Genomic DNA, 26,839 nt, shown 5'->3' with positions numbered 1-26,839 from the left:
TTTACAACAGCAAGAAGACTTCCTGTCAGGTGTTCTATTCTTCTAGAAGTGGAGGAAGGATGCTTCATTCATTCATGTATGAATTTGGGGCAATTATGTTAAAAATGACACATGAGATGATCCTCATTTCAGGTTGCAATGGTCAGTTGTATTCTGCGTGGATGTTCACTTTCAAGTGACTGGGCTTCCACTTTCTGCTTCCACCTGCCACACCATCTGCTTTCACTCTGTCTCGTGCAGCCCTGTAAGGACCATCTGAGAGTCTGTCATTCTCTGGTGAACTGAGGAACTGCCTATGCCGACTTAAACTGCTGCACACTGATGTGGCCTGGCTCTGTGCACACGCAGCACTCCAGTCACATGAGGAAGGTTCCCACGTGGCTTTTGTTCTGGTGAACCACGTGGTCAGTGAGGGGACGCCCTTGTAGAAAGATGAGTTTAGTTCTCTGGTTTTCGGGAGGTAGGGCGATGAACCATTTGCGTAAAATATCCAATAAGTACCACTTTGAACGAAGTCAAAGCATACACAGGTCCTTGGGTGACGCTTGATGGAAAATTTGACCTAATTGTTCTGCAGATGCACTTACTTACTGTGCTGGTACTTTAGAAGACGCTAACTCTTACGGTGTTTTAAATTCTCATACCATATATATTCGTGAATATATTCTGTGCTGGGGGTAACATGTTACAATTATTTGTACTTACAATATTATAAAATTGTAATTCACAGGCTTTGGTGCTTTGTGACAAGTATAAAGCACAGTACATTTACATGCTGTGCATACTTGCTACATTCCACAGCCACACACATGTGCACACATAAAAGGAAGATACGAGCTCAACATATAGGTCAACAGAAAGTTAACAGAGACAGGACAGGGGCTGGTGTTGTGGCATAGAGATTAAAGCTGCTGCCTGCAAACCCAGCAACTCATATGGGTACCACTTTGTGTCCTAGTTGCTCTACTTCTGATCCAGATCCCTGCTAATGACATGGGAAAAGCAGTAGGACATAACCCATGTGTTTAGGCCCCTGGTACCCACGTGGAAGATATGGAAGAATTCCTGGTTCCTAGCTCCTGGCTCTTGGCTTTGGCCTGGCCCTGCACTGCATGTTGTGGCCATCTGTGGGCTGTATGAGCAGACAGAAGATTTCTCTTTCTCTCTTTGTCTCTCTCTATCTATAACTATGATTTTCAAATAAATAAGTAAGTCTTTTAAAAAAATAGAGACAGGATATTCAGAAAAGCTTGAAAATAACCCCTAGTTTTTATTTAACTTATTTTTTCAAAGACTTTATTTATTTGAAAGGCAGAATTACACGCGCACACACACACACACATACACAGAGAGGGGGGTTGGGGAGACAAGAGGGAAAAATCTTGTATCTATTGGTTCACTCCTAAATGGCTGTACCAGCCAGATCTGGGCCTGGTGGAATCCAGGACCTGGGAATTCCATCCTGGTCTCCCATATTGGTGGCAGGGTCCTAAGTACTTGGGCCCTCTTCTACTGCCTTCCCAGGAAGCTGGGTTGGAAGGGAAGCACTTGGGACTCCACCATGCACCCTGATAAGGGATGTCGGTGCAGCTCCTGCTGTGTCACAATGCAGGGCCCCCATGAAAATCCCATCATTAAAGTGAAATAGTCCATCTCAGGGATCTGGAGCACTGACAAAGGTGGCCCAGTGGTTAATGGACTGCAGGGATGCAGCTGAGGCCTCCTGGGTTCTGACCTCGCCAGCCCCGAGCTCCCAATACTCAGCAGCCAGCTCAGATTCTCGTGGACTCGAGACGCTCAGGAGAGGTCTTCAACGCCAGCCGATGGAATAGAATAAGCACGTGCAACTGAACCACTGAGATTCTGAATATTTGACATTTAACACCCTCCACTGAGGAATATCTGTGACCCATCAGTGCTGCATCTGAACCTGAAAGAACAACGTTTATGTTTGTTATTAGACATATACATGCCTGCCTCCCTTCCCTGCACTTCTAGACATATGCCTCTATTGTCAGCTCTGCTTCCTATACTTAACCCAGGCTGCGTCTCCTCCCAGCGCCCATAATGCAGCTTGACAGTTGTGGAGCTAATCCAAGCTTGGTCTCCAGGTTTCACCTCAGGAAACAATCAGTCCCCAGGGTTGTGAGGCTTCTTGCAAGGCTATATTCCCCCAGAGTCCTTTCCCAGCCCAGCTGGGGAGCTTTCCCATTGTCTGCCAAATGGACACCAATTAAGTCAACAGTTCCCCAATTAGAATTGTGCAGGATTTATCTTGTTCTCTTGTACCCTGGCTTCCAAACAGAGGTCTGTTTTTGGAATTAGTTACAGAAGGAAGAAAATAAATAAATAAATGGCAGCCCTTTCCTGTAACCCGATACCCCTGGGTTTTTCCTGTCAGCCATTCGCGCACAACATGATCCCGGGTGGATGGCCACAGCTTGGTAGCCCTGAGGTTTTTTATCTGCATAATCCTTCCAGCCGGGCTGTTCTTCTGAGCTGGGCGCAAAGTGAAGGGCCAGTGCTCACCCAGGAGGGGCACTCACGTTGCCAGGAAGGGGCGGAAAAACTCCTCTTTGTACCCCAAACCGAGGATTTGCTTTGAAGAGATGAAAGCCCGGTGTTTTGCTTTCTGCAGGAAATGCCCGTGCGTGTGGACAGCCGACTTGAAGGCAGATGTGTGCTTGTGATGAAGGATTTTGCAGAGTGCGGCATTTCCAGGCAACGTTTAAGATGTCAATCAGTGGTGTTTGAAATCACTCAGGCTGTCACAGCTGGGTGACACTGGGGCTGCACGGGCAGTCTTTAGAGAATGGGACGTTGTTGACATCAGAATGCACTTGTTTATGAAACACAGTCAATCACAAATAGTATCGTCTTCCAAGACTCTTATTTATTGTCCTATAGTTTTAAGCATTGCTTGGGCGTATTCATTTGCTGTACTTGCAAAGAACAAAGAAAGGCAGGTGGCTGAAGGCCTCACTCTTCTAATTTTGACAAGCACAGGGTCACCAGGGATCTTATTCAAATACAGATTTTGGATGAGGCAGGTCTGGGAAGGGGCCTGAGACTCTACATTTTGCAAGCTGCCAGGTGACACTGAGGCTTTGCATGTCCCAGCCCAGTCTGAGAAGCAAGGGTTCAGATGGACGCCGTGCAAGGGAAAGCTACCTCATTCGTGCTGGATTGGCTCCACAACAAGCAAATAAAATTAGGACTCGCTTACATGGACAGGGGAAGAGAGGAGAAAGAACCATTCGCAATCACTTTACATTTGTTACTCTTATCATTAAAGTTAAATAAATACTTAGAGAGTACATGAAAATAGCACAAAGCAAAATGTCACCGGTCATCCAATTAGCAAGCAGATAACTGTTTTAAATGGGCTATGCATCCCGCTAAAAGCAACTCCACAGCAAAGAGCAAGATCTCAAAGAACAAAGCTAAAGGCCCTACGGAAAATTATGTGTTCTGGGGAAAGGGCCCTCCTAACAGCGGAAGATGACAAACTATCCATGATCCAGGTTGGTTTTCAATAATGTGCTTTACGCTGTGAGAGGAATTCCTTTGCTTGTCGCAAATCACCAGCAATCCCACCAGGCTTCACTCAGCAGTCCGATACGATAATGTGAAAATTCAAACCTCCACACGCTTTTCAGCTCTGAGCCACAGCCTGGGAGAAAATATCAACTATTCCTGAAACGAGGTTGACTCAATTTGCTCTGACTTACATTTGTTTGGAAAGTGATCAATAACCCTCTTATAAAAGGAAAATTGACATCTACATTCAAAAGGAGAATGGCCTGCCTGAGCAGCCGTTTCTGTCTTTTCTGTCATGAAACGCAAACAAAAAAAGAGGAAAAAAAATTCAAGTGAATGTATCTGAGGCCTATGTTTGTGGTTATCAAAGAGTGATCATTCATCAAGCTCCCGAGGTTCCGAAAGAGTGACTGAATGGCGTGAAAGACCCGTCGTGGTCCCCGTCTGCCTCTCTTCATGTCGCAGGTATTTCTCTGCTTTCTCTTTCCTTGCTCGACTCTTCTGTGACCAGCCACCCAGAGCTATGTTCTGGGCAGCTTTCCAGGCCTGGTGTTCCTTGCTATTCTTCTCTCTGGTTGTTATCCTAAGAAAGTAATGGCATTGCCTTATTAAAATATCATTACTTTCTATGGGGAAAAGTAAGAGAATGCTTTTATTTAATTTGCCATTAATGAGGCCGCTTGGAGAAGTGCCCAAAGGACCTGAAACTCCTGTCTCAGATGGCGGGGAAACTTCCCATCTCCGTTGGACTTGGCCTCAGACTTCCATGGGAGCGTTGCAGACTTGAGCTTACCCTGCAAGGGTAAGGCCAGGGCCTTACCGCCACTGTCTTAATTGTCAGCACCCGCAGGGGTGCAGAAATTGGGCCAGGGGGCTGTAAAAGGGAGTGTTTCTGTCTTGACCCATGGCAGGACAGCCTGAAGCATTTATAAGAAAGTTTGTTTTTAGGAAATTTCCAGTCCAATTATGCTTTCCCCTGAGACGTGCATAGTTCAGATAGCCTTCAGATAAGCATCCACAAGTTTGGGAACTTCATAAAAAAATAAAACACAACTAGCAATATTTTGAGGCTTGGCCTTCCCTGGCTAAAATAGCTCCTTCAGGGTGAGGCTGCCTAGCGTGTGGTCTCAGGGTGGAGGTTAGAGTCTGTAGATGCGGAGTGTAAGGACGCCCACTCTTTTCTGCCTCTCTGGGTGGTCTGAGGAATAACATGAGAGCGGACCTCTGGAGTTAAGGCGCAGTGACAAGTAACAATCAATCTCGCTCACTCCTTTGAATTGATTAAGTGTCTTATAGATGAGGCTCAGCAGGTCATCAGGCTCTAGTCCTGGCCATCCTTGAGCTGTGCTCACCTTTCTGAACAGAGCTCTACCTGCCCCCACAGGCCTGTGCAGTTACTACCGCGGTGTCATCGGTTGCACTTTCTTTGGCAGGATCATTTCAGATCAGTGTGGTACCTAATATTGACTGAGATCATTGACTACTCCTCATCCATTTCAGAAAACAACATATTGAAGTCATGGTACACATATTAGATGAATTTTGAGAGGGTAGAGGAGAGTGTTCTGGATTGGAAGAAAGAAAAAGAGAACCGCTTTGGAGAGATACTACAAGATGAACAGTTTGAGGTCAAAAGACACTTATTGAGTTCTTCCTGCAACTAGCATGCCACCTCTGGCATCTACATTAACACTGTGGGTAAACAAGTGACTTTTCATGATTCAAATGAACTGGCTTAAATAGTGAGTTGAATTTAGGCCTTGTGTGGCTGAACACTCCAGAGATTTGGAAGGGGAAGTTTGCTGCCTCACCTCTGTTTCTTGGTGATCTCGGTGGACTGCCTATCTGACAGTAGGCATTGCCTATGAGTCAGTTTTTCTCATCGTTGCAAACATGCTGCAGAATTCACACCCACATCCAGTACTGTACAGAAGAAAAGAGAACTCCTCCCCAGCATCATTCCATGTGCTGATATCCCATCCATGAACCTTCCTGCTGGTGGTGAACAACATTAGGCTGATTGATGTGGGCTGATTATGATGTGAATGGAACTGAATCTTGCGTCAGTCCCACCCAGCTGGCTGCTACCCTGTGAGAATGAGGTGCGGTGGTGGATGCTGGGGAAGACCAATCAATGGTCCTTTACTGTGAGAATAGCAATGCCCTTTATAGAGGTTAATCCATTGCGTGGTAGCTAAACAATCCATTCAAGATTACACAGACAACCTGTGCAGAAACCAAGATCTCATCCACACTCAGGGTTCAGTGATACCAGAGATCTCTTCATGACAAGTGATCTTTCAAGATGGAAATAGGATCACAACACTCCCTGATCATCATTCATTGGCAGTCCCCTTGATCTTCAGAAGAAAACCCAAGTTCCCTAACCTAACATTCAAATAACTTTGTGTCCTCTTCCTGCCCATCCCCCCAGACTTGCAGTAGACCACATAAGAAGCCACGGGACATTCCTGCTCTGTGTTCTTTGACTCTACTTCAGGGCTTACCCCTCTGACACCCTCCTGTGTTCCAGTATGTTGTTTGGCAATCATAGCTAGACAGTATACAGTCAGGGTTAAAACTCAGGTCTTTGGAGTAGTGAGGACAAGGTATGAACTGTGGACTCCCACAAGACATAAAGGACTTGCCTTGACACCGTGCTAGGAGACTTGGCCAAATACAAAACTTCCACTTCTGGGGAAGTGTTCCAAAGTCATCAAGTTCTAGCTGAAATTTCCATATTACACAGTGAGCATGTATTGACTTGGCCTGAAAAGGCAGGCTTTATGTAAACAGGGCCAAATTTCTTCCTGGTTGGAGATTAGAATATTATTGCTCAAAATACCTTCAGAGGGGGTGTTGTCTCTGAGAAGGGGCTACCAACTGATTTTAAGAGGAGCCTTTCTGGGAATAAACAGGAGTGTACAGGAGAAGAACAAAGGATTCCTCAAGGCTGCTCCAGTTGCCAAAAGGAACAGATACTTTTTGTCCATCACTCATGTCAAATGGATCTGATAGAGGAAATCGGCCAGTCCTCAGACAAGTCTCAGTAGGTGTTTCTCTTAAAGGCCTGGCAGCTTTTAGGGACAATCTAAGCACGATGCCATTCTACATAAGGGGCTCTGCTTTCTGGGTCCAGTACCAATCCCCTGAGGTCACAGAGGGCCCACCATGATCTGCTGCCATTTCTGGGCAGAAACTAAGCATGAAGAGCAGGGTTGTGAGTTCTTCCATGTTGTCTCTCTCTGCTGACTGCTTGCCTGCCCAGGCACACAATGACATCTTCTCTATCTTCTGTAAATGCAGGTATCTAAAATGCACCTGACTCTGTCTCCAGAATGTCCCAAGTCTTTATTCCTGGTTTGTGCAGTGGCTCCTGTCTTTGACCTTTAGCTTCCACCCCTAAGACAGAGCTCCACCTTGACCTTGGAACTTCACTGAGGAGGCCACACCCACAGCATGATCCTTGCCCTCCTTACTTTAATCCATGGAGAGGGGCCCCTACTGCTAATTTTACCTTGACCCTGGCAGTTTTTAATCAAATAAAACATTGACTTATCAGTTGTCCTCCAAGTCTTATTGGCAGCACCGCTGGAAGTCCTCATGGATTCTAACCTACAGGGCCTAGAATATCTGAGATCATCTATTTCCTCATTGCTTCCTGAGAACTGGTGAATTCTTCCTCAAGCTTATCTCATTCCCAGATTCAGTGAACAGCAGTTAATGTTCTGTTTTCCAAAGTCTCTTATTTTAATAGGCAGAGCTCATCTTCAAATGAGCATAGGTGACAAGTTTTCCATCCATTTTTTCCTGAAATATTTAGATACTTATTTTTTACCATCTCCTATTTAATTACAGATGATAAGTGTATGTGTTTGAGGGGTAGAATGTGATATTTTGACATATGTATATATTTAGGAATGGTTAAATCAAGCTAAAATTAACATATCAATCTTCTCACTCATTTGTTTTTCTGATGAGAATATTTTAATCCACTTTCAGCCATTTTGAAATATGGCTAAAAAAGCAATACATTGAGTTTTGGAGATCAGCATCTCCGTATTTCCAATATTTCTGACATCTGATATTCACTTTTGCACCTCCCCTGCCCTACTGCTCAGCAAATTTCTCATGTTTTTGGCTTTTGCTCTGATTGATTCTCACTTCTGGCTCTAATTCTCACATTGATCAGGATAGCAGAGGCTTTTCCTGGTAATAAGCCTGCGGTTCTCGGGGACTTATTACTGTGTAACGGACAAATTCTTCCTCATTCACAGACACCTACAGGGGGAGCAACCCTCTGGGTGTGCCCAGGAACCTTCGCTACAGGAACCTGCTAGGTATAGGCCCTGGGCATCACATCTTTCTGGGTCTCCGTGGGGAATGGGGGAAGAAGAGTACAGGGAACTCACTCCTCATTCACAAACCTCAAACTCCAAGTGTCACCCGGTCCTCAGTTCTGTCGCTGCTGATTGACCCAGATCTCATGACCTATCTAACATGAAGAGTCTGGGGAAGACACAGGTAGGGGGCAGATGGCATGTACCTAGTGAGCCCTACGGCATTGCTCACCTCACTTTCTACCTTTTTCTTTCAACCAGATTTTGAGCGTAGAAAGCAATATACCTTTTTGGACATCTTTAGTTTTGGAATTGATAGGAACAGGATAAGACCAGAGATGAAAAATCTAGTGTTTATGGGAGAGGGGAACTGGTGTCTTCAAAGTTCCAACCCATCAGGAAAGAGTAGCAGGAGAACGTGTCATTCCAGATGCATCTCCCAGGATGTTCACTAGAGCAAGCAACTGGAGTTGTATCAACACAGCACGTCCAAGGGAAGTTATTTGAGATGGTGGTGGAGGTGGGGGGAGGATATGGATTGTATGTAGTTTTGCTTGCTTTTTCTAAAAAAAAATATTTACTTATTTGAGAGGTAGAGTTCCAAACAGAGAGAGGAGAGACAGAGAGAAAGGTCTTTCATCCAACGGTTTGATCCCCTAATTAGCTGCAACAAGTGGAGCTGGGCCAAGCAGTAGCCAAGAGCTTGTTCTGGGTCTGCCACATGAGTGCAGGGACCCAAGTACTTCAGCCATCTTCTACTGCTTTCCCAGGCCATAAACCGAGATTTGGATCACAAGAGAAGAAGCCAGGACATGAAGCAGCACCCAAAAGAGATGCCAGCACCCCAGGCAGAGGCTTACCCTAGTATGCCACAGTGCTGGCCCCTGTTAACTTACTGCTGATAGCTAGAACTTTCAATTTATCCATCTGAGAGGATGCCAAGATTTCAATATTTCTCCAGACTATCTGTTTGGTCAACCGCATTGACCAACTGATCAAAGGTCACACAGGAAATGTGAAGTCACTTGTTGAGGACTCCGTCTCAGGGGTAAAGAACTGAAGCTGTTGGCTGGAAATTTAAAAAAAAAGAAGAAAAAGTTTAAGGAGGCTCAGGATGTACCCCTGGGTCAGTGGGAAGGTGGATGGTGTAGTTGTTGGTAGAGGAAAGGGAAGATATCTTTTTGCCAACAGCAGAACACAAGATGGTGAGTGGAGGAAACTGTGAGGGGCAGTCCCTGGTGGCTTCAGACTCCCCATCTAGCCTTCACCTGTTGCATCAGCCTCCAGACATCTAGCCTTCACCTGGGCCATCTAGCCTACACCTGTCGCATCAGCCTCCAGACATCTAGCCTTCACCTGGGCCATCTAGCCTACACCTGTCGCATCAGCCTCCAGACATCTAGCCTTCACCTGTCGCATACAGCCTTCATCTATCAGCTCTGGCTGCAGGTGCCACAAGCACAGTTTTGGAGAAGACAGCCATAGTCCTTGCCCTTAGGCGCTCCTGACAGGCAGGAAGCAGAGGTGAGAATACCACCATGGGATGTGTGAATGACAGTAAGAGTACGAGGAGGGGGCATGAGGGGGACCTTCTGGTGGTGGGGGGATGTTTTCTGGAGGTTTCAGCGTGAAATAAGTTCCAGGTGCTGCCCCCTTCATTTTTGCTGCTTTGGATGAAGTATACAAAACAAACAAGCAAAGCTGGGCTCTGGTGTCTTTGTTCATAGGGTGGTAGCATTTCTCATATTCTAAATAAAATAGAAATGCAAATGCTGATAGAAATGGGATAATATGATTATTAGGTGCTACTAGTGCTATTAATAGTGCAAATATATTATTATTATATAACAACCTAGGAATTACATTTCATATCTCACACATCATTATTCTGAAGGTACTATTAACTGTTCTCCCTCTTTTCCCACCTTCCTTACTTTCTTCAGTATCTTTTGAAAAGTACTTTGTTGATATAAAAGATACATAAAATAACTACATTTGATCTTAGCCAAAAGGAAAAGAAGAGATGGGATATGTAAAATAACTTAAAGGAATTAATGAATTAAAATCACAGTGAAAAATAATACAATGATTAAGTGATACTAATAACAAGATTGGCCATGAAGTACTTAGTTATCTTGTAAGTAGATTTAAGGGTTGGTTTTCAGCTTCCAAGCAGCCAAAGAATAAAGAGAAATATTTTCAGATCCATAGTGTGTAGCATGTCGGAAAAAACTACCAGTTTCTTTGGAGATTCCCAACTATTATTGGTGCTAATTTCAGAGATGCATTTCTCTCTGAGAGTCTCTTAAGGGTCCCCTGCATGCTGCAAAGAACAATGTTCAAGGCAACCCCTGACAGATGGGGAAAGAGCAGCCAGCACTGTGCTACTTTCTGCAAGATTCCTAATGTGGGCCGATGGTTGACCACAAATCACTTATGGAGCAGAGGAATATGGTGAAATCTCATAAACAACTCTCTTCTGATTTGAATTAATGTAGGGACAGGCACAATATAGAGTTTTTGTAGGAATGGATGAGCTAAATGTTCTGTGACATATTCCCTATGGGCTCTCTTATGTGTGTTTGGTGAAAATGAGTTCAAGATACCTCTAACTGGGAGCACACACAAATTTGTTTGCTTTATCTGGGTTTACCAGTGGAAAATCTTGGAATCTTCCATTAAGAAATTTAAATCATGCTGAAGGTTCATGATGAGGTCCCCTAGGCATGCTTTAGTCCCCTTTCTTCCTGATTTGTCTTCTTCCTATGGCAGGGGAAACACTGATCATCAAACTCCTACCTTGAACACAACTGAAACTTCATGTAGGGAATGAATAGAGGATTTCTTACCCAAACCCAGTACAGTACCTGAGAAGAACCCCATGATCAATTCTTTGTAGATTCTGGTGTTTCAAGAGTTGATTTAATTTTCTTGCAGTTGCTTTTTATTTAGCTGTGTTTTAAAATAAACATTGTTTCTTGACAATATTAAAGAAAGGGCTTAATAGAAGGCCTTTGGGGTTCACAGAAGCCCTTTAGACCTTAATGTTCATTCAGTCGGCACTCAGCTGCACAGTGGAGCACAGTAGCTGCACCTGCTCCTTTGCAGCGTTGCTTCTGGGATGGCTCTGGCTTACTGCGCCAATGTCCACTTGGCAACACTCTACCCCTCCTGTGTCAGCATGCTCTTCTAACTAGGAAGACTAGACTACACACAGATGTTGCAGTGGGAGGCACTACCACACACTGGTAATCACACAGGCCCTTTCACCATACATGTCTTGCATGTTTAAGGACACCTTTCCCAGGCACATAAGCAACTTCTACCTCTGTACACAGAAGAAGAGGGATCGGCAAGTGGAGATTCAGCATTTGTCATGCATGGCAGATCCAAAATGTCACCCTCTGTACCCACTTTTCTTTTTTTAAAGATTTATTTATTTATTTGAAAGGCAGAGTTGCACACACACATACACACACACACAGAGAGAGAGAGAGAGAGAGAGAGAGAGGTCTATCATCCACTGGTGCACTCCCCAATTGGCTCTAATGACCGGAGCTACACTGATCCAAATCCAGGAGCCAGGAGCTTCTTCTGGATCTCCCAGGTGGGTGCAGGGGCCCAAGGACTTGGGCCATCTTATACTTCTTTCTCAGGCAATAGCAGAGAGCTGGATCAGAAATGGAGCAGCCGGGACTAGAACCAGTGCCCATATGGGATGCCAGCACGGCCACTACACCACAGCACTGGCCCCTGTACCCAGTTTTTAAAACTGTCTTCACATGGTCAGGGGTGAGAAAGTCCCCTTAGACAGCATCGATTAGGGTCCTGTGTCTTAGTGAGTGGATCCAGGGCCACTCTGCTCAGGTTCTGTGCAGTAAGGAAATGGCAGAGCCAGGAACTTCACCACTCCATGCTCATGACTGTAAGAAAAAGTGAACGTGACAACCACGTGGGAGTGTTGGGAGGATAACATGATTGGACACATGCAACTTGTTCAGCATATTTTCTTGCATAGATTATGCCTACTTTCTGTTTTTAAAACTGTTGTTTCATCCATTGTTGAAGGCTGGGTCACCATTTGCGACACCGGCATCTTATATCACAGAGCTGCTTCAAGTCCTTGCTCTTCTGCTTCCATTCCAACTCCCTGTTAATGCACATGGGAAACCAGTGGGTGATGGACCAAGTACTTAGGCCAGTGCTAAGCCTGTAGGAGTGAGAATGGAGTTCTTGGTTCTTGAATCCTGGCTTTGACTTATCCCAGCTCTGGCCATTGCAATCACCTGGGGAGTAAAATAGCAGATGAAAGAGTATCTCTGCGTGTTTCTTCCTCTCTCTCTATCACTCTGCATTTCACATAAATAAAATAGCTTTTTTTTTATAATTGTGGTCTTATCTGCTACAAAGGTTGTAAGAAGGCTTACAGAGTCTACAGAGATAACTTAGATTGGCAGACAACTCTCTTTCTTCTCTATGGATCTCAAATCAGATGGAGTTTATAGGACTCAGAATTCTAAACGTATTAAACAAAGGAGAAATGAACATTTTAATTTACTGTGCTGTGGGGAGCAACTCGGACTAGACTAAGTTACTGGAATTAAGACTTATTCTATGCATCTGCTCTCCCACAATATGGCGCTGGGAGAGGAGTAAACAGCTTTTACACAGCTGCCTCCAGTTCGACCAGTAATCTGCAGGAGCTGATCCTGCTCCTGATTGGAGGAGAGCAGCGTACTCGGCGTGTGGGTAGCAGAGTTGGGATTGGCGGAAGAGGACTATAAAGGAGGAGAGAGACAACATGCACCAGGAACATCTAGCTGAAGGAACACCTGAGCAGCCCCCGAGAGAGCCGGCGGCAGTGTGCCGCTCCCCCGCGGAAGTGGGGAAAGTGGCAGGGGGAACCGCCCTTCCACGGAGGTGGAAGGGACGGTAGCCAACCGGGAAGAACCAGCAGCAAACCCGGGGAGACAAAAAGAACAGTGCAGGGTCCTGTGTTCCTCCGCGAAGAGGGGGAGCAACACTGTGCTAAAATCCAAACACATGGTAGGGCTTCATACACATGATTGACTGTATTTTTCCTGGCCACCTATGAGTGTGAGGTAGGTCCTGCTGTATGTATGATAGTAAGGATATTATCTTTCCCTAGAGGGGATAGGATTGGTGTACTGGGTCTTAACGCTCATCTCACTACAGGTAGGGTTGACATTAAAATTCAGGATGCCCAGTTCTGTTCAATTATAGATAAAAAAGAATATTTAAGTTATAGTATATTCCATCTATGAGTGTATTTCAAAATGTGCATGGAAAATATAATTGAAAGATAAATATATTTTGGCATACAAACATTTTGAAATCCATATACCTGAAAATGTATATTATAAAAAAGCTCCACATGGATTTCAAAAATTTGTTACAACAAAATAAACCTATATTTTATTTCCATTTTCCAAACATTTTGTATGTCATGGGACATAGTTATAATAAAGAGTAACTTATTTGTTTATCTGAAATTAAAATTTAACCAGCTGTCCTGTAGTTTTATTTGCTACATCTGTGACCTTGACTGAAGGGACTGAGTGTTTTCTAGATGACAAACACCAAACTTACGCCGTTATACAAATGATTACCTCCATGCTATGCAACAAGAGGTAAGCCATGGACAAGGGGCACCAGGGACAATCATGTATCTCCATGCCAACTGCTCTGATCTTTCACCCTGTATGCTGACAGCCAACCTTACTTCTGGCATAAGGGCATTTTGTCAGAGCATAGCAGATTTTTCATGTAATTAGCCTTCAATTTTGTTGGGAAGACTCTCTCCTAATGAGCTATTGGCAAGGATATTCAAAAACTCATTGAAACAATAAGAAGCGATCTGAAACAACATCAAAAAAAAAAAAATGGATGGGGGCAGGTGGCATTGGATTTAGACACACCTAAAATTCATCTGCAAGGTCTCTTGTTGGCTCTCTTAATGAGCCTCAGTTTCATCATATCTAAATTTATCCAACTCGCCACAGGTACCGGAGGATCAAACAAGGACATCTGTACCTTGCTCAGTGCAGCACGTGGTGAGTGTTCAACTTGCACACTTCAGCAATAAGTGACGGCTGTGAAGATATTGAATTCTTCACATCTTTCACCTCCAGAGGAAACCCATTTTCCTGTGTTTCCTGCCATAAGATCCACATAGATAACCAGTCATTGGGAAACTGTCACAACTTATGCCAGCTGTTCTGACTTCAATAATGAGAGGGGGATAGGGATGGGATGCCACCAGCTCCAAGAGCAGGCTAACCTCTCAGTTGATGTAACTTGTTGAGTCCATGGAAATTCTTCTGAACGGTGGAAACAAAGGGGCTGGAGGAAAAAAAAATTTTATGCAGATGTCTAAGGGGGTTGATTATGAAAAGCATGATCCACAGCTGTGTCCAATGTCGGAGCCCAAGCTCCATCCTTATAAGATCTGAGAAATGAGGGTGCCCTATTCTGGCCTCACTGGTAAGTAGTTAACCCAGGATTTTCTTTTGTGTGCTCTTTACAGAATTCACTGATGTTTCAATCAAAGGATGGCTTAGCGATGAAGCTTACATAAAAATGACAAGTAATCCTGGTGCCCCTCCCCTGTACCTTGCCACATACAAAGTACCAAGCCCTCTGGTGGAGCTGCTATGTTCGGCTTGGGCAGCAGGGCTGCAGGAGCAGGAAGAAAGACATCTGTGGTCACAGCATTTGTTGGTCCGGAGCCAGCCCATGAGGTGCATCCCCTGGGCGGAGCTTCCCTTGCTGTCTGGGACAGGACTCCTGTTGAACACACATCAGGCTGTGCCCTCTTTTATCTAAGGGTGCTATGAAGGAAATGAATGTGAACTTCGGTTTAACACCCTTGCAACCGGCTCAGAGGCTAAATTCCATTTCCTTACCTTCACTAGCCTGCACAATATGAAATTTGCTTGTAAAATAAAGACAAACATAGGCTGGCCAGAGATGGCATAAATAATCAATCCTTCATATATTTATACAGAAGAGAGGTGAAGCTCATGGATGATTGCTTCATACTTCATTTCTTTGATTTTCTAAGAAATTCTGATAGAGGTAGTGGGATTGTTTGACATCATGTGGAAATGTCCCTCATATATAACTTCAAAAATAATGAAAGCCAAATCAGGCCCGGTGATTGTGCAGGGAAACAAAAATAATCAGAAGAAAGAACTTCAGAATTTACTAATAATTGGCACTTCAGCAATTTCCCAAACTGTATGACATATTTATATATATATACACATACACACACACACACATATATATACATACATACATACATACATATATAGCATCCCAGTTTCATGATGGAAAGTCTTGCAAGAGGAAATGGAAGTATTCTGTAAGGTGAAATTTTGGTGAGGTTTCCAGCTCAGTATAGAATACCCAGATTCCAAATTAAGTTGGGTCATATTCAAATCTTAGCAATGCATGTGAAATGCCAAGTTCTGCGGAGAATAATGTGTTTGTTGAATACACATCTTCACAACAATATGGTATTCCATTTATTAATTCCGTTTGCCACAGATGGCTTTATTATGTGTACTTATTTTAGTGCTTAAGCAAACATATATGAAGTGTGTGTTACACATATTCAAGGCAACCTCAAATAAAAAAGCAAAGAATGTGTAATGGCATGGGAGAGCCTGTTGAGAGTAAATCCAGCCTAAAGCAGTTTGGGGGGAGTTTCCTGAAGGCCTTCAGTGTGTGTGCCTCCTTGTTTGCGATGAGGTGGAGAGTTTGCAAGTGAGATACTAATCAATGAGGCTGTAATTTGCAACAGCAATTACAGTGATCCTATTTTTCGCACAATAATTGCCACATGTTGACTGTGCAGATGTCCAAACACATGTGAGCACTCCTCTTTCCATAAGACAAATGAAGATTTTCACTTTGTTTGGTAAACGTGTCAAGATTTATCACTTAGTCATGTGCCATACATTAGGGTGTTTATAAAATATGGCTTTCTGCACTCTGGTTATGTAGTTTTATGATTTCAACAACATGGCAGTGATGAAATCAATGTTTGCTGGGTTCAGATTTGTCTCCTATCTCAGAATGATCTGTGGGCAGAGGTTCAGTGGTTAAGAACAAGAAGTCCCTGTCTACAGACAGGGCAGCGGATGATCCTTCCGGAGCTCCTCTCCTGTGTGTCCAGGAAATTGGTGACCATGTAGAATAACCTTGTCCAATACAAGTTTGGAGCTGGAGCTCACAGATTGACTGTGGTAACTACTATAAAATGCAATAGAATTGAATGTAATATTTCACTCTTATGAGATGCATAGTAGAAAAGTAAGGGGTGGAAACAATTGGATTATAAGCTTAGAAAATAGCATGTTAAATCAGAGGACAAAACAAAGCATTTCAGAAAGATCTAAGTCCTGCGTCTGGTCCAGTGTTGATTCAATACTTGTCTATTACAACCAAACTCATACTGCATGAGATGCCATCTCTCTGAGCCATGAACTAAGCTAATCTGAGTTGTAATGGCTTCTCCAAAACATGTACAATCCACAAAAGTTATGCTTAATAGAATATGAAAATACGCTCATCGATTATGAGGATGTTGATTTATACTTCAAATTTAACAGTTAAGAAGACTCCAAATAGCCAGATTAAGGGCAAGTATTTTGCATTCTAACCTATGGTAAAGCTAAGGATTCAGAAAAAGATGATGTTATTTAAAAAACTCTTTGGATCTGAGATATGTTCATTCTCTGCATTGTCCTATAAATGAACAATTTCACAGAAAACGAATGGATTTTTTTAACATATGGGAAGGAAAAGCTTTGAGGATTGGGAAAAGAACACTCTCCTGTTTTGCTCTATGACAGTTTCCATTGCAAACATCTTTTCTTCTCAACAAGACTGTAAAATCCACAAAGCCAGAGGAAACCTTTGGATTACCCTTACATATCCTTGTTATAGTGCCAGCTATGTGTTTGATACTGTTTAATAATGTATTGGTAGAACAAGCATTGATATTTAAGCACTGGTTGCTCAATATTTCACACAATATCTTCAAGACAGAGGACAAATACTGTGTTTATCTAAAGAATGAATGGTAGGTAATCCTTAGAACAGGGCATATGAGCCATGGCACATAGGAAACCCCAATGACGGACACACATGTACACTTGTGTGACTCTGATATGGTCAGGCTCTTACCCAAGAGGACAGCAGAATTCCCTCTGAATGCCATGATATGCATCCTGATAGCTCCCTGGCTAGAGTTAGGACTAATGCATGGCAAAATTTAAGTCCTGGGCATTCTGTTTGCTTAAGGAATCAGAAAGCCTGCTGAAAGTCAGTGTCATTGTCAAAGACAAGGCAGTGCATGCGGCAGTGCTGAAATGGAAGGCCTTGCTTGAAGACCTGGTTCACTTACCAGTTACTTGCTCAGGTAACTGGTAAGAGGTGTTCGATGGCATGAGCACCTTGGCAAACTCCAAAACCTTTTTCTTGTAATCATAGGCTTACTAGAACGTTGACAAGTGATTCTAACTTTGGAAAATAGCTCTTTGTCATTACTTAGTAATGAAATAACTCTTGAGGAATAGAATTCAAAACCACAACAAAGGAAAGGAACAGATTCAAGAAATGATTATACACTCAAACATAGTCTAAAGCAATGAGGGCAAGAGTTTTAGGACAATTAAAGATAATTGGTTACTCATCAATATTTGAAAAATGTGTTATGCCTGCTAAAAAGAAATCTAATTTTCTCATGGATGGACCACTGTAATGTGAAAGGAACTGTCCCTAGAATGGTAGAGGTAGCAATCAGCAGTTTCTCAGACAGAGTCCAAAAGAGAATTGTTTTTCCACCATAAGACTTAAAATAGTGCATAGGAGAAGATGGAGCTAAAATGTAGAAAGTAATTATTTTACTTATTTTTTTACCCCTGTCCTACATTTACTGTCTAAAAAGAGATCTTTTCCCCCAAGCCACTCACACAAATACTTCACAGATGGGCACGGCTGTCTTGGGAGCGCCTCACGTAAACAGCAGCCCTTCCTCCCTGTGGTGTCCCCACGACGTATGCATGACGTGGGTCACAATGCACCTTCTCTTTTAGAAGAGTCAAATGCTCTGGGTCTAAGGTAGATGCTGGCAGTTTTGTAAATGTCTCCTACTAATGAAAGGCCTAGCAGAAGGTGATGGTACCCCCGAAGCCAGAGAGAAAATGATGAGTTCTGGTAGGTTTTCCAAGCCAGCACCCTCTATACTGAACTGTTCAGAGAACAGGACAGTAGAGACAAATAATTCAGACGATCCTTTAAATGCATAAAAGTATAGTAAGTATTCCTCTCTTCTTGTTAAACAGACAAAGTAAGACAAACAAATGCTTTAACTGTTAAACAACATTAACAACAAAATCCCAACACTGTCTTCACATTGTCCTTATTGATGCCAGCAGTATTTTCTGTTAGTGTCTATAACACCAACTCAAGAGTCTTACATTTTAAAAAGCTTCATAAATTGTTTTATATAAGGTTTTCATCAATCAAGAGGTACTGTTTTTATACTTCAATATTGTGTATGCAGTTTTCTTACAATGTGACTTCATTGTCAAGAATCAAAACCATTGCATTATATTTTTTTGACAATTTGCTTTTTTGTTCTTCCATTGAAAATAGGCATATAAAATCTCCATGGAAGCCATAAAGATGTCCCTCTTTGGTTTATCTCCTTTCTGGACGGCATGCCTTTGTGCATACAGTTGGGGGTGGAGTGTGGATGGTGCAAAAAGGCATGACTATCTTTTATCAGACAAAGAATGTAAAGAAATCCAGGCATCATCCTAGTACAAAAGCTTGACCTCTCTGGCCTTTGGGGCCTGAGGCCTAGACAATCATCCCAGCCTGGATCTTTCCTGAGAATTGCTGCGGGGAAGATCTGAGAAAGGATAGACATTGAATCTTTCAGAAGCAAAAAGGCTGAGGTCCCAAGGATCTTACAGGTTCTAGCTGGACAAAGAACAAGGTTGTAAGCTGATTCTCAAGGTAAGTGTATAAAGGAAAAAATTCAGCCACACAGATCTTAATTCTTTAAAATTTAAAAGGTAATTTTGTGTCTTTCAGTCAATTTCCTGCACAGGAAGGAAGAATTTATTAACTGCCTTCTGGTATTAAATGGAGTGCTAATGGGTAAGTACAACAGTTCAACAGGTGCCAAGTAGATATATAGAGGCATTATATCAATATTAATCGTAATGCCTTGCAAATGCATTTGTAGAATGAGAGCTTTTTTCTCCCCAATTGAGTTTATTTGGGAAACGGTCTCGCGTTAAATAATAAAATAATGGCTGCTATGTCTTATTCTGGAAAATAATGCTAGATGGTCTTGTTTGTGATTTCATCCTATGGAAACATTGTTGCAAAGTTCCGAGTAACGGAATAGACAAGAACAGATGTTGTCTTTTAAAAAATAATGATGAAGAGAGCAGTTGAGGGTTTGAATAAGACTTCAGGAGCAATTCCCTGATTCAGTGCCCAGTATTACGACCGTAAGCCATGAACACTGACATAAAATGCACTCACTTGTGCTGTAATATCTGTGAGGCAAAGGCTTCTGTAAAGCCAGGAGATGAATGCTCAGTTTTACATACTATGTTCTATTTTTGTTCTTCATATTTTCCCCGGAAGTTCAGCCCAATTCAGTTGTCAATAGGAACAAAACACAGAATGCTGCACATTTTCTCTAAGTTTATAAACAAATGAAGACCAATAATTAGTGCCACTCTCAACAAACCTGTTGAGGTTTACTTGCTTTCCTATCTGGTTCAGGTAACTTCTGGAATGAATTGTATTTAAAACCACGGAGCATGGCCATTTATTCTATCTACAGGAAGGGTTTTTCACCAATACTGCTCTGCTACGTCCCTCTCCCGGTGAATTTTCTCTGTAAGCCACTCAAACTTCTTCTTCCGAATGGAAAGGGAGATGATCTCAGATGGAAATCACCAGAGCCTTGAATGATCCTGTTTTTGTCAAGATTTATGGGCAAGGGGTGGGGGCAAAGGAAAAACATTGCCTTTTTTTCCTGTTGCTCCCCATGTCTTTGAACATGAACATTTGCCTCAACTTCCATCTGAACAGCTGACCATATTTCTCTGTAAGGAACAAGTGAGGGTAGAGAGCACTTGCAATGCAAACTGCATTACTGAGTGAAACCGAGTCTCAGACATGAGGACCGGAAGAACCAAGTCATCCTGAAATTTTACGACTAAAAATGGTGAATTCTGATTACAGCAGATTGACTACAGACAGTGATAAGGTACTGCATTTTTTCTTTAAAAGAATAAAAAATAGAGCAGTTTGTAAGTTTTCACCATAAAGAAAATGATAAATGAAAATGATAAATGTCCTAGGAGGGAAGTATACATGTATCAGAATGTCTCATGGTTGGGGCCAGTGCCGTGGCTCACTTGGCTAATCCTCCGCCTGCAGCGCCAGCATCCCATATGGGCACCTGGTTCTAGTCCTGGTTGCTTCTCTTCTCATCCAGCTCTCTGCTGTGACCTTGGAGGGCAGTAGAGGATGGCCCAAGTGTTTGGGCCCCTGCACCCGCGTGGGAGAGCTGGAAGAAGCACCTGGCTCCTGGCTTCAGATCGGCACAGCGCCATCTGTAGTGGCCATTTGGGGAGTGAACCAACGGAAGGAAGACCTTTCTGTCTCTCTCTCTCTCACTGTCTAAAACTCTACCTGTCAAATAAAATAAAAAAAAAAAAAGAATGTCTCATGGTAACTCATACCTATGTACAACATTTGTATTCAGCTAAATTTTCTGGGAAAGGTATATTAAATGAAACAGAATCCCCAAAGTAAGGAAATAAAGGCCTAACTTGCTGTCTCTCCTGCTCTATCTTTTTAAATAAATAAATCTCTTCCTAATAAATTATTTTTCCAAATAAATAAATACTTTTCAAATAAGTAAATAAATATTGACCCAAAAATTGGGGGCTAGCATTGTGGCGTAGCAGATTAAGCAGCCCCCTGAGATGCTGGCATTCCATATGGACGCTGTTTTGAATCCTGACCTCTCCACTCTGAATTCAACTCCCTGCTAATGCACCTAGAAAAGCAGTGGAAGATGGTCCAAGTCCTTGAGACCCTTTCTCAGTGTGGGAGACCTGGATGAAGTTCCTGGCTCCTGGTTTTGGCCTGGTCCAGCCTTGGCCATTGTGGCCATCTTGGGATTGAAACAGTGGATGGAAGATCTCCCTCTATTTCTCCCTCCATCCTTCTGTTTCTCTCTCTCTCTCTCTCTCTCTCACTCACTCAGGGTGTGTGCTTGTGTGTGTGTGTGTGTAACTCTTCATTTCAAATAAATAAGTAATCCTTTTTAAAGAGAGAGACAAAGGCTTAACTTGATCAAGGTCGATACTTCTATTGTGGCCCCCAGCAGGCCAGGAACATGGGATGTGGGGAATGCAGAGAGTGGAACAGTTTTAGGTCTTCCTCTGAGTCCGGAACTGCCAAAAGGCTCATTTGAAATTCTCCTCTAGACAAACATCTTAATAATACCAGACACTCAAGATGGAAAACATTTGAAAAGTCTTTCATAGCTACACTACCAGCTCACAGGAAGTGACACATAATGCTGTCAGGAACCATCCAGGCAGAATGTGGTAAGCACAGCAAACACCCCATCACCAAAACCTCTCTTCTCAAAGACAACAGGAATGGTCTTCTGTTTGGAAATGTGCCTCTACTTAAGCATGACATCTCAACACCTGGGAAGAAACATCTCTGCGCTGTAGAATTTTAGAAGCCAAAGTTAACATGAAGGACCTCTACCTTGTCCTAAAGATACGAAGCCCTAAATTGAATTACGATTATTCGGCCACCTTCTTGGTTACAAATATATTTTTCAAAGACTATTTTGCCTATCTTCCATGATAATATGTTTAGTATATCCTTCTAATTTGATGTTTTATATATAATATATATTAATTAAGCCTAACAAATCAAAATATTTATTCTGAAGCTGTTTATTTACCAATCAAGAAAAGCTTTTTCAAACACTAAAAAAGAGGGAAAAAAAAAAAAAAACACAAAACAAGTGTGCACACACCAAACAACTGTTAGCCATTACTCAGTGAGGCTTTGTTAAAAATTTCAAATTTCTAATTAACTGAAGTGAAAAATAGCAAGGTTACAGTAGAAATAAATTCAACCAAGAGGGAAGAATTTAGAAGTAAGTAATAACAGTGGAGTATAAATTATATGCACACATAGACATTGCCACACAGATGTAAATAATCTTGCTTCAAATGGACCATAAAATTTAAATTACTTTCCACACCAAAAAAATTAAACCAAGGGGGGAAAAAAACAACTAACCTTGGTTAAAATAATACTGTGGACCTCCAAAGAAAAACACAAAAGTAGTAGTTGATAATTTAATGGTTGCCCTGGGTTTTCATAAACATGTCACTTCTAACCTTCAGAAATATCATTAGTTTCTAATTTCCCAGAGCTAAGAAATGAGAAAAGTAAGGAAGGAATCCTGGCCTTTCACTCTAGTGCGTCTCAAATTGCTACTTACATGATATAAAATTTTTCTAAGACTTTTACCATAAGGATATGAAAGTACCACTGTTTAGGAATTAATGAAGTTCCCATTACTCTTTGGGATTAAGAATGCAAATTGTAATGATAACTTTATATACTTTCAGTTAGGGTATTTGTTTCTTTAAAACTAGGAAAAATTATGAGGTTTCAAAATACAAATCAATAAAATGTTAACATCAAAACATATTTTAGCACAGAAGTCCTTTTTAATATTTATTTGAGAGGCTGAGTAATCTGTCCTCTATCTATCTATCTATCTATCTATCTCCCCCTTTCACTGCTTCACTCACCAAAGCTGAGCCAAAACTCTGAGCTGAGAATTGAGCCCAAATTTTCATGTGGTAGTTGGAGCCTGATTCCATCACTATTGTATATTTATGTAACATACCAAAGTATTTATAAAAGCCATTTTATGAATAATACCAGCTAGAATGCAATTTATAAACCTTGTTTTATTCATGTGAAAAAACTGAAATATTTTAATTCAAATGAAAAATTAGTTTCTGTCAGAAAAAAATGTAAGTGAAAACTTCTTAGTTTGCAACTTGGCAAAATTACAAATGAAACCCATTTTTTGCGGTTCTATAAATCAACAGGTCTTAGCAGAGTTCAATTTGTTGTTGCTGTTGCATATGAAAATATTTAGAACTGGGGGGTTCCACACCTGAAAAACTCAAGTGAAAAAGGAAACGAAACAAAACAGACCTGAAGTGAAATTTATCCATCGAAGTGTGCAAACTGAGAAACAGTGATGGCGCATCTTCAGATCATGTACGATTATTCTTTGTTAAAAGTGTTAATACTAAGAGAGTGGGAAAACTCTTCATCTTACACCTCCCCAGGGGAATCAACGTCCTCAACCATTTGCAATAGAATAGATACAGCAGTTGCCTTTTCAACTCACTTATCTGGACAGGAAGTGCCTCGAGTCAGGAGAAAAGTTGATTCCCAGTGCAGGTGGCTAAGGACAGTCTCTAGGTGTCCATCTGGTTACTTGTGATGCTTCTGCCCATGGACCCTTTGGAGGAGTCAGTCTAGCCTGGGCTAGGCTGGCAGCAAGGCAATGTCTTTATCTACGACCAAGGTCAAAAGATTCATGGTGGCACAAGCACCTGGCCTAGCTTGGAACTGAATTCCAACTCGAATTACGATTTCAGTTTCCAGCTATTGCTGACCCTCAGAGTAGCAAGTGACGGCTTAGGTAGCTGAGGCCCTGCTACCCACTTGGGATACTTGGGTTGAATTTCCAGCTGCTACTGAATTTCCAGCTTCACAATGGCCCAGTCTTTCTGGCCACTGTGGACATGTGAGTAGTGAATTAGTACATGGAATACCTGTCTTTCTATGTCTCTCTGCCTCTCAAATAAATAAATGTATTTTTAAGTTTATGAAAAATCAAAAGATCAGTTTATTCTGGTGCATTTATTAATGCATTCAGTTTTTCATAGTACATACTTTCCATGAACTTTTGAGCACCACTTATGTTTTATCTTATATGGAAAAGCAAAGCTTACTGTTATGCATTCCCTGTTCTATGAAAACTAGATTCTGTCCCTCAAATCAGAGCCCTGTTCATTTTGAAAAATTCTCTTGGTCAAAAAAAATGTGTAATACACCGTCTCAGAAGCAGCACACTTTAAGGCAAGGGCTCTAGCCCCTGTCCATCTGGACTTCCATCCTAACTTTGCCACTTCCTTTAAACTGCCTGCCTCAGTTTCTATATCCCACAAAGGAGAGTGAAGCAACAGTCAGATTTTTAAGAAACTTGAAAGGAATATGTAAAAGCCGTTGGAGCACTGCTTGGAGATCCTTAGATTTTAGAAAAGGTGAAATTGTTAGTATTTTCTAAGTATTAATTGCATAACTTTTAACATCAGCTTTTGAATCCTTCATGGTTTTGAACTTGACAGCAACAGGATAACTTTGCTTGTTTGATTGTAAAAGAAATGTGCTTTAAGAAAATGACAGAAGATAAGAAGTCCAGTCTCCTGATTTAGTGGTACTGGCAGAGGCTCCATTCCCCTTTTGGTACAATCCTATGCTAAAGCCAACAAATCATCATGCCTTTGGATAATTGAAATAAAGTCCTAAATGCGACTTTATGGGATAACATAAAAATGGAAAGATTTACTTTTTTTCCTTTCCTCAAAAAATACTAAAGAAAAATAAAGCAAGTAGGCCATACTTTATTCTTATTTAACCAAAAGATTAGCACAGTGGGTTGCTGGTTTTCTTCTACTTTTTTTAAATTTTCCATTAAGCAAGTTCTTTTAAAACAAATTTGAACTTTTCCCATCCCAGTGATTCCCACGGACAGTTGGCAGAGAATCTTGGATAACTTGCAAAACTGGGATTTTTTCCAGGCATGAGTAACTTGTTAAAAAGCCACTATTTCCTTAATACTAACAGTAAATAGAGTTCACATCCACATAAATCCTCAGTGGCCCATTGGGGAAAGTTTTATGTGTGTGAGTGTGTGTGTGTGTGTGCATGCACGCTTAGAATATTTTTTTATTCATAAAACACTTGGCTCTCAGCATGTCTGTTTATATTTCACTCTTGAAAATAAACACCCATGTTTATGCCAGTGGAGGTTAAAAGGTATCCTTTTTCCAGTTGCCTGCTGTGTGCCAATGATTTTATGATGGATGGGTTTAGAATACCTGGTTAGAATTCCTCAAGTGTTTCTCTTCTATTTCTTCTAATCAAAAAAAAAAAAAAAAAAAAAAGATACAACTCAATTACTATGTAACTAAAATATGTGTTTTAATGAAATTTTATTTCATTGTGAAAATCCAAATAAATATTTTCAGAACTTACAGGAAAAACGAATGTGTAATTCTAAATTCAAATGGCTAAGTCAGTTCTCTTTTGTCATAGGGTTGAAGCAAGTTACTGTAGTAACTTTCAGCAGCTACTTCTTTGAGTACAAATTTTCTCCTATTTATCAACGAAGTAATGATGGGATTTTCCAGTTCATAAGACTTCTTAAAGAAAATGTGCTTTAAACTTACAATTACTTTTTAAAACAACAGGATAATGGTTACATAGTGAAGCATATTAACAAATCTATCATCTTGTATACTTACCCTTTGTGAAAAGAGCAGCTAAAGACTACTTATTTAACAAACATCCCAACTACAACGCAATTGCATTAACTTTAGCCCTCATGTTAACATGTTAGTTATTAAAGTTTGCTTTGCGGATGTGTTTAATGAGGCAGGCAGAGTTCCAGGGACACTTTGCAAGGTCACATACTTACGTAGGAGTGGGGCAGGGACGAGAGCCATCTCTACGCCTTTTCCTTTCACAGTGATGCATCCAAACCAGACTTTTCTACAATTCCCTTTATCTGAGTGTTTGACAAACAAACTTCTCTTGTCTTTGCAGTGCTGGACTGGATATATTTTGATAACAGGCGGCTGTCCCTTGAGATATCTTGCATTTCCTGCTTCCGGTCAGATGTTCCACAAGAATAACTTTTCTACATATGTTTTTGCATTTTTGATCACAATCCCAGCTGGAATCAGGAAGTTTGGAAGCAGCGTGGAAATGGAAACTAATTGAAAGTCACAGCAACATTGTTTTGACTTTCAAAAATATTTGATTTTCTGGGGATCCTGAAGGAAAAATAAATATCTGTATCATCTATTATCTACTTAAAAACTATGCTAGTACTTCAACTCTGATGTAAGATACATCTTTATTTAAAATAATAGGGCCATGGCTATGTGGGAAGGTTTTTCAAGATCACATAAGCCTGAATACAAGACACATGGGGTTGGAACTTCAGAAATTCTCAATTGAGACCTTGATGGAGGCAGCATTCGATATCATTAGCAGCTTCAGTTACTTCTCATGCCCATAAAAAAATACCATCTTGTAACTCCTCTGATCAATGTGATACTTTTACATGGAGGGAGAGAGCAGAAATAGATAATGAAGTCTCCTGCCAAGATTATTTCTGAAAACTATTTTGAGACGCCATTCTAAATTAACACTCAACTCTCCCAGTTCCCCTTACTTTTCCGACAAACGGTATAATGCCAAAGTTTTGTGCACAAGGGTATCTAATTAGGATTAATTTAAAATGTACGAAGTGTTTAGCTGGAGTCTGACCCTTAAAATCAGCTTTGAAAATTTGTGAATTCGTTTCTGATGCTCTTTTTTTTTTTTTTTTTTGATCATTCCCCTCTGGATGTGGGCCTGACACCTTTTAACAATCTGGGACTTTTCAGACATTAAGAAAAGCTTTCACCTAAGCAGGACCTGATTCTGTTAGCAGTAAGATTTAGACTGGACTAGAAACAGGCAGAAACCAAGATTTCTTG

General features: G+C 41.5%; 1 long non-coding RNA gene across 1 annotated transcript; it reads right to left on the bottom strand.

Annotated features, from left to right (window-relative positions):
• Positions 1 to 1,250: 1,250 nt before the first annotated feature.
• On the bottom strand, positions 1,251 to 25,964 carry LOC138844522 (uncharacterized). The gene is made up of 2 exons (XR_011380418.1): positions 25,771 to 25,964; positions 1,251 to 4,123 (listed from the first exon to the last, which is right to left on the bottom strand). It is a non-coding gene; the product is annotated as an uncharacterized lncRNA (long non-coding RNA).
• Between the last annotated feature and the right edge of the window lie 875 nt (positions 25,965 to 26,839).

The sequence above is a fragment of the Oryctolagus cuniculus genome, chromosome 12 (genome assembly GCF_964237555.1).
Source record: "Oryctolagus cuniculus chromosome 12, mOryCun1.1, whole genome shotgun sequence".
Taxonomy (NCBI): domain Eukaryota; kingdom Metazoa; phylum Chordata; class Mammalia; order Lagomorpha; family Leporidae; genus Oryctolagus; species Oryctolagus cuniculus.
The sequence above is the reverse complement of the archived record's forward strand: the minus strand, read 5'-3'. Positions and strand labels throughout refer to the sequence as shown.